The sequence below is a fragment of the Etheostoma spectabile genome, chromosome 7, assembly GCF_008692095.1.
Source record: "Etheostoma spectabile isolate EspeVRDwgs_2016 chromosome 7, UIUC_Espe_1.0, whole genome shotgun sequence".
NCBI lineage: Eukaryota > Metazoa > Chordata > Actinopteri > Perciformes > Percidae > Etheostoma > Etheostoma spectabile.
The window spans coordinates 26,494,488-26,506,062 of NC_045739.1; the positions used below are offsets into that span (position 1 = coordinate 26,494,488).

Below are 11,575 nucleotides of genomic sequence, written 5' to 3' on the forward strand. Positions count from 1 at the left end.
ATCTATTTAATCATTATGAGCTGGTAAAAGATTTGGAGCCAGCCATCATCACGTCTATTTGTGATGGTGACCAGCGTAGTTGTACGTTTACCTTGCACTGAAAACAAGATGAAATGACAGCTGCTGTAGCACCCAGGGATGCTGTGTCCTAAAGATTTGATGAGTAATCCGTTTGAGTATCGTCATAATTTTGACCTAAACGCTCGGGGTGTTTGTATTTCTTTAACCAATAATCATATATCATGGAGTCTTGTGGCACTGTGCGATGTCGCCATGTGAACAGTTCTGTAGATGCACTGTACATCTGCCTGAGGCAGACGGAGTACCCTAAGACTTTTCATTTTAAAAGTTCTAGCTAAAACGGGCTTCTGCAACATCAACACACAACGGGTGGCTGCCATGACTGGGGAGCTCATATTAATCTCCCCAGGAAGTGACTAATGCCCAAGGATCCTGGTGGCTGGTCCATACGTGTTTAGTCACTCAACGCGGGTTTGGCGACCTTGTAATTGTAATGCCGACCGCACTAAACCGCTGGCCAACCATATTTTTTTGTGAATTTAAAGCACAAATAAAAGATGTTTTCAGGTGACATGATCAATGTGGTAACAATAACACTGCAGCTGTACTTCGCTGGTTGATATTTGGTACGAGAGTGAAAACAATAGAAGAAAACAGTAGCATTCTTCTAGAAAAAACAAACAAAAAGTAGGTTTGCTGTTTGATATATAACAACAAAGTCAACAACAAATAATTCAGATTTTCAACAAATAGGCATTTAATACATTCACAAGTGTAATTTCATGCATCGGAAAACAAAGCTGTTCTGACAGAAACAGACGGAGCACATAACAATATCCAGAGAGGAAAAGGATGTGTCTGTGGACATAATCGCCACGGCGACAGACGCAGAGAGGCCATGGCAGAGCCGTCTAGTTGGGGCCCGAGCGCCCCAAAAGCCTTTGAAGGGATTTGCTGTATAACGAGTTCACGCTCCTTTCTTTCTGCCACTAACTTTTCATTTTGACCGTGCGGTTAACTCGCCGTCTTCGTGATTTGGTCCGGGTCCGCGCCATGGTTTGTGAAACCAGGAAGCAATGCAGCAGTAATGTTGTGGACGGTAGCAGAAACCAGCTGCAAACTTCCAGATGGATCGCTCCACCAGACTAACGTTCTGGGCATGTACAGCCGATGTGAACAGGTTCCCCAGTAACGTCCAGTCTCAGACCCCCACGGTCTGACCGAGCATACGGGCTGACGTCTGAATGGATGAAATATGAGATGTTTAGTTAACCTTTCAAGTGTAAAGTGGCACTACATTGTGTTAGTATTACAGAGTTGTTAAGTAAGTCAGTGTGGCCATCTGTCTGCTGCTTGTGCTGGAGGTTGCCATATTCTGCCTTTCTGCGGATTTATCAGCATACAGTACCTTTGAGCTATTCTGGGGAATATTCTTGACAGTTGGTCATTGTTTGGATGTTTTGTAATAATAATAAGAAGAGTTGCATTAAGCAAGCATATTTGTCCGCTCCTGTGTTAATCTTATTAAAAACTTGAAAAATATTCTTTCAAAGAAGTTCGGCCTGAAAGGAAATTTTTCCTCGCCACTGTCGCACCAAATGCTTGCTCGTTGGAAATTGTTGGCTCTTTGAAATATAGTGTGGTCCAGACTACTCATCTGTAAGTGTCCTGAGAGAACTGTGTTATGATTAGAATATAAACAAAACTGAAGGAAGTACATTCAGAGCAGATAAAAAGTGTGAATAATTTGCGATTTAAACAAGTCAACAATCCAATCGTGCAATAAATTAAATATTTTAATCATGGGACAGACCCTAGTTTGAAAAAAAAATTGCTCTAGGCCTGATCTTTTGTTCTGCTGTGGGATTTTGAAGACATTCATTCTAAACTTCTAACTTCAGAATGATTTCAAAATGGCATCAAGTAAATATAGTGCAATAGGTAGCCAACGGAAGTGGTTGAACATGTCTTCAATGTTTGACCATAGCTATGTTCGTAGATCTTTTATGGTACACTGGGCACTGTGTTCAGGCTGAGAACCTGCACTGTAACAAGATTACTATCCACTAGGTCACAGTTTCTTTTCTTAGCATCAGTGACGCACAGAGGTAAAAGAAACAAGTACCATAGTAGAATGTCGGCAGCACTTAATTTTGCTTAGTAACACCAATGCGTAACAGATTTAGAAATAAAAGACGGATAAATTGTTAACCAAAGAGAGGCCAAAAAGAAAAAAACATTATCAGGCCACAGCTGGTGTCCTGTCATGATGTGTTTGCTTCAGACACAAAAACAGGTAACATATAGTTCTCGATTTAGAGAAGAGCATTCATAGGAACACTATTTCATTACAAACTTAAAATCAGACTCTTTAAGTTTTAAAAGATTCCTAACTCTAAATTGGACAGACTGAATTTTGACCAAATATATAGTCAGAATAAACTAACTTAAAACAACATAAAAAGGCAGGTTGGTAAACAATTTTTTAATTTATTGTTTGAAATGGTTTTACACCCCCTACAAACAATGAATAACTTATGGACTCTGAAGGAGCGAATGCTGGAAAAAAAGCCACCAATCACTGCCTCGCGGTCCGCTTGAAAGAACCAATGAAATGCCTCCTTCCCCGTTGCGCGTACGCTAGCCCTTCATGTACGGGCATGAGCTTAAAGCGCGTTGTCACAGCTGGAGTTAGTGCAGGTTACTGGAGAAAAAATCAGCAAGGTGCTTTCTCCGCTGCTGCTCTGAAGCAGGATTCTCTGCATAGCTGTATAAGGGTCAGGGCCCAGAGGGCACGGGGAGGGGCTGACGGAGCATTGAGGAGATGCTACTTTTGAATTTGCTAGCTTCTTAACCTTACAACCCTGCCTTAAGATCCCCTTCTTTTTAAGTGTACATGGGTAAAAAGCTTAACAAAAAGAGCCTGTCTTTGGATAAAGAGTGTCGTGCATGGACCCTGGAAATTGATTTATACTTAAGACAATTTTGTCAGTACCAATCTTTAAACTAATGACATAGGTGGCTTAACGGGTTAGATGTCAACAGTAACATGGTTAAACTCTGCCTGGAGGACTTTTCTAACTAATCCAACATGGATGGTTGTTTCGTTACCAATACCACCATTACATCCCACGATTTCAACACCAATTGAACCACGGTAAAAACAAACAAAAAAAACCCAAGAGCTACAAGAATAACACTTTGTCAGTGTCAGTTAGTTGCTTTTAAATAATGTTTTTCCTTGCTGTTTGCGGAGGATGGAAGGTGTTTACAAGGGGGGGGGGGGGACCAACAGTCTAGTCTAAAAGGCTGGCATTAACCCACAGCTAGCGTACGGTATGTCTTCCATTAGTTTACCTAAAACTCCCAAACATTGATATGAGAAGGTGAAGTTGTTTCTCTCTGCCATTGTATTTTCCTACTGAACAGGCCAGTTAAGGTCCCATGACATGGTGCTTTTTAGATGCTTTAATATAGACCTTAGTGGTCCCCTAATACTGTATGTGAAGTCTTTTTATGACCTTAGGGTCCCCTAATACTTTATTTGAGGTCTTTCATAGACCTTAGTGGTCCCTAAACTGTTCTGAAGTCCTTTATATAGGCCTTACTGTCCCCTAATACTGACTAAAGTCTCTTTATACAGGCCTTACTGGTCCCCTAATACTGTATCTGAAGTCTCTTTCCCACAAAATTCTGCCAGGTGCAGAATCCAGCCACTGAGCCAGTCCCCCAATGAGATTCTTTAGGACGGGCCATTTTCTGAGTCTGTAGCTTTACTCGTTGAAAAGCCATGATGTCTCTCTCATGGGTAGGCCAAATTCTCTGGGTAAAGCAGAGAAGGGGAGGTAACCTTATGACTCATAAGGGAAAGATTCCAGACGGCCCATCTGAGCTTTCATTTTCTCAAAGGCAGAGCATGTACCCAGGCTTGGTTTACACCTCATCCATTCTAGCCACTAGGGGACCATAGGCAGTCTGGGGAATGGTATTAATGTTAAAAACCCTACAGTTACATTTTCATCCATGGGCCCTTTTAAAGTTATAACCTGACGTTATGTCGGCAGAGATCTGCTCAAACAAGCACAACATTAACTAATGTCTGTTATCGTCTATGTGACAAAACAACGGCAGGAGAAACAGACTTATGGCGTTTTTCCAATAATGGTACCTGCTCGAATCGTCTTGACTTGACCGCGTGCCCCGTCCCTTTTTTCCATGCAGATTAGTACGCCTCATGTGTGTGGCGAGTCATGGCTGGTCGTCATGCAGGAAACTGCCGTGACTTACGCGACAACACACACCACACACACACACACACACACACACACATACAACGTTGAAGGTGTGGTTGTTTTGAATCTCGGCATGGGGCTGTTTACCAGAGACAAATTTAGGTTTAAAGAAGCTTGAGGCAGCAAAAAAAAAACGTGTCTAACATTTAAATATTTTGTCAGGACTGTCGCTAGCAATGATGAGGCAGTTAGTAGTGATGATTCTTCAAACAATTAGCAGTCTACGGTTTTCACGTAAAATTTGGTATTCCTCATAGCTCACTGGAACCTCGACTGAGGCGGTAATAAAAAAGTAACTGTTAGGGGTAGAACGGTACATGTTATTCATTGAACAAAATGGTACGGGCGTCACGGTCGGTCAGTCATTTTACATGGAGAATACATGGTATAAAAAAAAATAAAACTTAGTAGAACAGAACTATGTAAGTTGGAAACTATGTTAGATACACAGGTTCTTCAGGGACACCTAATCTGTAGCCCTTCCTTAGCTCTGATTGGTGCGCCGTTGTAGCCGAGCTCGCCTATGTATGCAGTTTTAGTGAGTCAAAGATAGCAGCATAAGTCTTACCATCAGTGATGTCGCAAGATTAGTTACTTTTCAGAACCCATTGCAAAAAAAAATTTTTTAAGAAACGACGACATATCTGGCGACTTCTTTGGAAAAGATGCCAGTATTGTCCAGCACGCACGGTATTCTCTCTTGTGGCGGCGCCCTCTCCTCTCTGCTCCATATTATACTATATAATACTATTTTAGTTTATAGCTGATTGTCTGATTTTGTAACAAGTTCCAGACAGAGTCTGGAGATGATGTGAGGTACGTTATGTTTACTGTTTAAACTTACTTTAAATACTCAGGGGAGAGATATATTACGCTAGAGGGTAGAGCCTGAGACATAAACAGTAAAAAAAAGTGCCTTCTGCATTTTTGTTTTGCTTTTCCCCATTGTACCAACAATCGTACCGACCGTGATGTCTGAAACGAGTACGGCACGAGCCGTGACTTCTGTGTACCGTTCCACCCCTGGCCGACATGTTAGTAAAATGTAGATTTAGTCTAGAAAAGTTGCTTCTTTCAGTAATCTTTTTTCACCAAAACTAACTCAAATATTTTTTGTGTAATCCAGATATTTTCTAATTGGCAATTTATATATTCTCATTTAAGCAATTATGTAATTTGTATGTGGTGTTTTGTGGCTGGTTCCTCAATAACTGCATTATACTGCAGGTTTTGCCAACCTGTTCTCACTCGATAGTCGTAGAATAGGACGTTGGACAGTGGTTCCCTGTCTGATGGGACGAAAAAAAGCCGACTGGCGTGTTGTAGAACGTAGGGGAACAGCGAGCATCTTGAGGGGGTTAGCAAGTATTGTAAGGGGGAAATTCGACGTAGGGAGGTGGTGTGTAACCTTTGGGTTATTCCCGCGAGTCACAGAACCATAAGCCCACCCACAAGCTTTTTCCTTAACCCAACCGCATCAAAAGGGACGCCAAAGTTGGACCAAGGACTTTTAGCGTCAGAACAACAACAAAGGCAACTGGCCAAGCGTCCGTATTTTACAAAAGGGGAGTGAGAATGTGTTGGTTTTGCTATTAAAGAATTTTTTCTCTGTATCAGAAGGTCGATCCATGTATGCTGTGTTTAAGGAAAAGGGGTTGGAGATGGAATTATATGCTTACCTTCAGTGTTTTAACCAATACACAACTAGTTCAACCCATTGCTTACAAGTAGCTTGCATTTCATAAACGCCACAAATAGCTCAAGCAAACACTCCCCCAACACAGGTGTTTCCTGTTCCTGTTATTTCCAGGTTTAGATCTCATCTCTGATTACAGGACGCAATAAGGCTCTCGTGGCAGATGAGGTTTAGTCCTGCAGCAGGCTGGTAGGTGGGAAAGGAGCCCTTTCTTTAAGTCTTTGTTAAGGAAGAAACAGACAATGGGGTTGACCCCAGCTGGGCGAAACTATCCACACAGTGGTGGAAAGGTACCTGGTGGTATTGTGCAAGCCTTGACAAACACCCTCCAATAGCAAGCCACTATGTAGGGAGACCAGAGCACAAGAAAAGCAGCGTGATCACGTAGAACATCCTGCCAAGCTGTTTCTCCACTTTGATTCCTCCATGCCCAATAGCGCCGGTTCTGGTTGTGCAAGTTTTGCCGGATTCCAGCAGAGTTGGCGGCATTGGGCCCCTGCCAAAGCAGCAACCAGTTGGCGGCCGCTTGGCCAGTAGCCCCAGGTCCGTGAAGGTCCAGTTCTGACTGATGGCCGGACCATTGAACAGGCTTCATCTTAGGTGCTTATACTCAAAGAGAAGCAACTTCATGTAGGACAACATGTGTGGCTAGAATGAGCACAGCCAGCATTAGCATGAAGCCTAGTGTATCATTAGCCTTGAAGTAGCGATGCTCAAAGATGCAATGGTCCTCCTCACGAATAAATTGTAGGTGCCCACGTCAAAAACTGGCGGAAAGCCATGCCACAGACAGTGTCCACACCATGCACACCACTGCCACACATGTCCAGAATTTCATTCTCTTTGAGTAGAAGCGGTGGGTGCAATGGCCATGTAGCGTGTTACATGATGAGAACAGCATAAAGGCGGCATGGAAGCAGAAGAGGACTGCCATAAAGCCACACTTTGCAGCTCAGCACGTGTAGGTCCAGGCGAGCCGTTCTTATAGACACCAGCACGAAGGGGAAACAGATGGCTGAGCGAATGTGTCTGCTAGGCACAGGTCAGCAGGAAGTAGTAAGGTGCCTTATGCAGGGCCGGTCCCGCAGTACGAGCAGGACACCACCAGGTTGCCCACCAGCTGATGCAAAGACAGCCCTAGTAGCACCAGTTTAATATAGGTAGAGAGACAGCCGAGGAAGGACCTCTTTACCATCCTTCTGCGGTGCTACTACTGCTGCCATGGCCCAGCAGGCCTTCACTGCTCTCGTTTCAATTAGCCATCCGAATGCTCCCCACCCATACCAGCGTTTCTTAAACACCAAAGCCACCAATCCCCGCCTCCTCGTCGGCTATCCGTTCTTCGTCCTCGTGGTTGCTTCTTTCCACAGTTCACAAAGAACAGGAACACCTCAATCCACATCGCCCCATGTCGAGCACAGTCCCTTTGTTTGGTGTATTATGTCCTCTCCAGGGCCTGAAAACATTGGAAAAGACAAAGAATAGGATATTGTTCCATGTGCCTTTACAATATTGTGAAGTGGTCTTGCTGTTTATTGAAATTAATTTTTAAACTCTAATGAGTACATCTGGTAAATGACAATGTTTCTGGACTACCTTGTTCATGCCCAGGGATGCCAGCTTTAGTTTAGTGTGAAAGTGTCTAACAAAGGGTCTTAAAACCCTGTCCAAAGATACATTCTATAAATCATTCGAAGATCTGAATAAGTGATATAGTATGACCTATCCTCGGATATATACATTTATGCAAGACCATTGGTAATTCAAACGCTTCCAACGTTAGCTACATGACGGCGGATATACCAAACACTTTTCCCTTTCCTGGAGCACAAGCGGACAGCTGAAAGGAACATCCTGGCTGTTGTGTGGAATCAGGTTGGCATTAAAAAGGCCTATGCTTCTCTGTCTGTGATTAAAACCAACACTAATAGTAGGGATGAGTGGTACAGCATTATCTGTAATGTATCTGTAACCACATGAATTTCTGTATCCGTATCTGTACTGACTGGGGGGTAAACCCGGAAGTGGGCAGGATTTCACCCGGAAGTGGACAGGATTTAAACCCGGAAGTGGGTGGGTTGTCTTGAAATGGGGGTGTTAAACCAATATGCTATTTAAGCATGTAATTGATATGGGTGATCATAAATTGTTATATTTATTGCTGATTAGAAACTATTTACGACAGCATCGAGCTTCGATCCATGGTGTTGTCATGGTAACAACAAACTATATACAAAAAAGTTTTGCAACAATGAATACACATGCGGTTGCAATATGAGTAAAAGTAATGAACAAGAGTTTTTCAATCATATAATTTCTTTTTTTTAACTTAATTTTTTTAGATCAGTGTGATCTTTTTTTATTTCTACAACCAGGCATGTGAGTGTGTGTCTGTGATTGGAGAGAGAGATAGAGAGAGAGAGAGAGAGTTACTGCCACTGTTTTCAGGTCACTGATTTGACCCTCACTGTCCTGCAAGGGTAGCAACTCTGACTGGTGGTGCAGTGTCAGCTGAAGTACCTCTGTATCGCTCATTATTTGTATCACTGATCATGAGGGGGGGTTGGAATGTGTTGTGTGTTGTGTTTTTTGTGTATCTAATTTTAATATTATATAATTTATACCACAACTCCTTTTTATTATTTTTTTTTTATAAAATGCAGCAAGAAAGTTTCAGACATTTAAAAACTGGTTACAGCCAGCATGCGGTTTAAAAAAAAAAAAAAAAAAAAAACCCCAGACAGGAGAGACGCAACACAAGCGCATGTCTGAAACAAACCCCACGTTTACCAGAAAGCTACTGTTTACTAAGTAAGTACTAGTTCGAACCGAAGTTAACCTCTGAGCCCGAGACACTCACCACGAGTAAAAAATACTCTGATTCATAGTTTCATAACTTTTGAACCATACAAGCGATTTACTCACTTCTGTTTCGTTTGAATCCCAACGTTTTTGGCTTACGGCGGGCTTTCCTGTCTTCTACACTCTACAGGGGATATCTATCCAGCCTGGAACTTCATCCTTTTGGGCTTTAAATCCATACTGTTATATCCAAAGTGATCCACTTTATATCCATAATTCATCGCGTTTTGGCTCATCTCTGCCGCTGGCTCGCTCTCCCTATCTCTCTCTGTCTGTCTGGTATTTTTCAGGAAGTACCTGCCCATATATGGGAGGAAAGCACCCCTCTTGTATGGAAGGCCAGAGGGGACAAAAATGCCTATATACTCTATGGAAGGCCAAATGGTGCACTATTTAGACACCTATTTGCTTGTATAACATTGCTGGGGTAAATATCAAGAAATAGACATTATTATGTTATATTGGCATAAGTAATGTCATGAGAGCAAAACGTCTGACTTTTTGGAAAAAATGCAGTATTTTGTCAACTGTATAAGTTATAATGATTATTCTTCACGGTGACTCCCAGAGAATATGGACAAGGTGTTTAGAATGGAAAATGGCTTAGGTTTTACTTATATGTCTGTGATATCAATACAATCTGGAAGATTCATTTATTTATTTATTTTATTTATCTTAAGGCCCTACAACCATTTTTTACATGCAAGTGACCTCACTGCAACCCAAATATTCCAATAACCCAGTTGTCCTAAAAAAAATGATGTTCATATCTTGACTGTAGACAACAGGGTTGATGTTTTACAAGCTTTTTATAAAATAAATCCAGACGGAAATTAAACTGTAAAAATGGCCTCAGGGCCCAGAGCGTTTAAAACAAATGAACCTGAAGAAACCTAAATGTTAACGGAAAAGACACCGCGGAGCTGAGTGACTGAGGAGAGAGCGAGCCTGTTCACTCTCCGGGTGCTGAGTGCGAGTGAGCTGAGCGGCACACAGCAACACAAGGAATCTGTATGTGTGTAGGGGAGGGACGCTGAGACTAGCCTTTCACAGAATAGTGTAGGGGAGGGGCGCTGTGACTAGCGGGGACTAGCCTATCACAGAACGCAGATGCAGTCTGCCACCAAATGAGGAGTTTTATTCAATCCGAGCACAGATATTGACTCGCATTACTGTATAATAATTGTACTTTGAAAAAGTGCTTTATCCGGTATCCGGATCCCTACTATATAGTATAGGTGCTGTGAGTGTAGCCTACTCACCACTTCTAAACAGATTATCCTTCAGAGCGTTGTGCAAGAAAATCTCAGAGCTGAACCAGACTGACACTGCAGTTTTATTACAACTCACCCTGGGTTGGGGTAGTTAAGTCTACCACTAACTTACAACACTAAAACATTGCCGTCGCAAACGCACCCCCTAAATCAAATCCATACTACAAAGTTAACTGCCAAGCCACTAAACGGTATGGAAATGAACACCTCTGCTAAAGTGGACAACACTTTTGTTGCAAGCCTGTTGCGCCACCTGCAGCTGAATCAGACTCGGCAGGTGCAACGGAGTCTGCCGAAACTGCACAGGTGACAAAGGTAGACACGCAGGAAAGGAGAAAAATGAACTGCAGATGAACCAAATGACTGTGGAAATAAAACGAAGGAAATGCTAATGCAACTGACAAAGCAGAAAACACGAACAGACAGGGAAGGCAAATAAGCAAGCAGCAGTCAAAATTGTACAAATGTGGTTCATGATGTTCTGGCTGAAAATCGTCTGAAGAGCTGGATCCAACTAAAAGACCAGCAAAAGAAAAAAACGGTTCTAACAAAGAGCAGAGCCGCTGAAAGATCTGTCTGATGATAATGATGAAGAGGAGGAATGTGAGTTGAAATCTCAAGTAGAGGAACTAACTTTTGTCTCTCTGGAAAAGATTAAAGGTCCCATTGCATGAAAATTTCACTTCATGAGGTTTTAACATCAGGGAGTTCCCCAGCTGCCTATGGTCCCCCAGTGGCTAGAGAAGGTGTAAATGAGCGGGTTTCCTGCTCGCTTTTAAGAAAATAGGCTCGTCCGAGATGAAATGCGCTCGCCTGTAAATGGACGAGAGCAGGCGGCAGCAGCGGGGGGCGTAAAAAAAGCTGCGGTAAAGTCGGACAGTTTCCCGACGATTCCAGCCGCCTTCAGGCTGGACAGGAAGTGATGAAAACACTGTGGTGCAATTCCGATTTAAAAAAATATAGTCAGACCCAATATCAGTTGTACACAGGCTCCAGTTTTTTAATTATGACAGAGTAGCTGGCAAAGTGCTCTACATGCAATCTGTTGCTGTTTTAATTAACAACACACTGTAGATGATCCGTGATCTGAACAGATTAGTCTCTCTGACTTCTAAAAGTCACTATCAGTCACACAACATGTGTCGGACAGAATAAGTCTTTAAATCAGACAAATAGCAATTAAAATCCTCGATTCAAAAACGATGAAAAAAGTTTATATAAAACGTCATCATGTTGTAAACCAATCAGGTGTTAAATAGCTAGAAGCTTTGCTCTGGGTCATGCTCTGGTCCGCCTGGCTCTTGCAGTCGGTGAAAAGCAACTGCGCCACCTGCGTCTCAGAACTGCGGCCGCCTTGCTTCGTGAGATTTCCGTTGCCACGTGTGCATGACGTCAGAGCAAGTTGGATCAAGTTGGACACAAAATCTACA

At 42.6% G+C, this 11,575-nt stretch overlaps 1 protein-coding gene and 1 pseudogene across 1 annotated transcript in view; both read right to left on the bottom strand.

Moving 5' to 3' along the window:
- The window catches only part of gpr173 (G protein-coupled receptor 173), a 78,994-nt gene that overhangs the window by 25,092 nt on the left and 42,327 nt on the right, over positions 1-11,575 (bottom strand). The gene's annotated exons all lie outside the window — the stretch shown is intronic.
- Positions 6,143-7,204, bottom strand: LOC116693102 (probable G-protein coupled receptor 173; annotated as a pseudogene).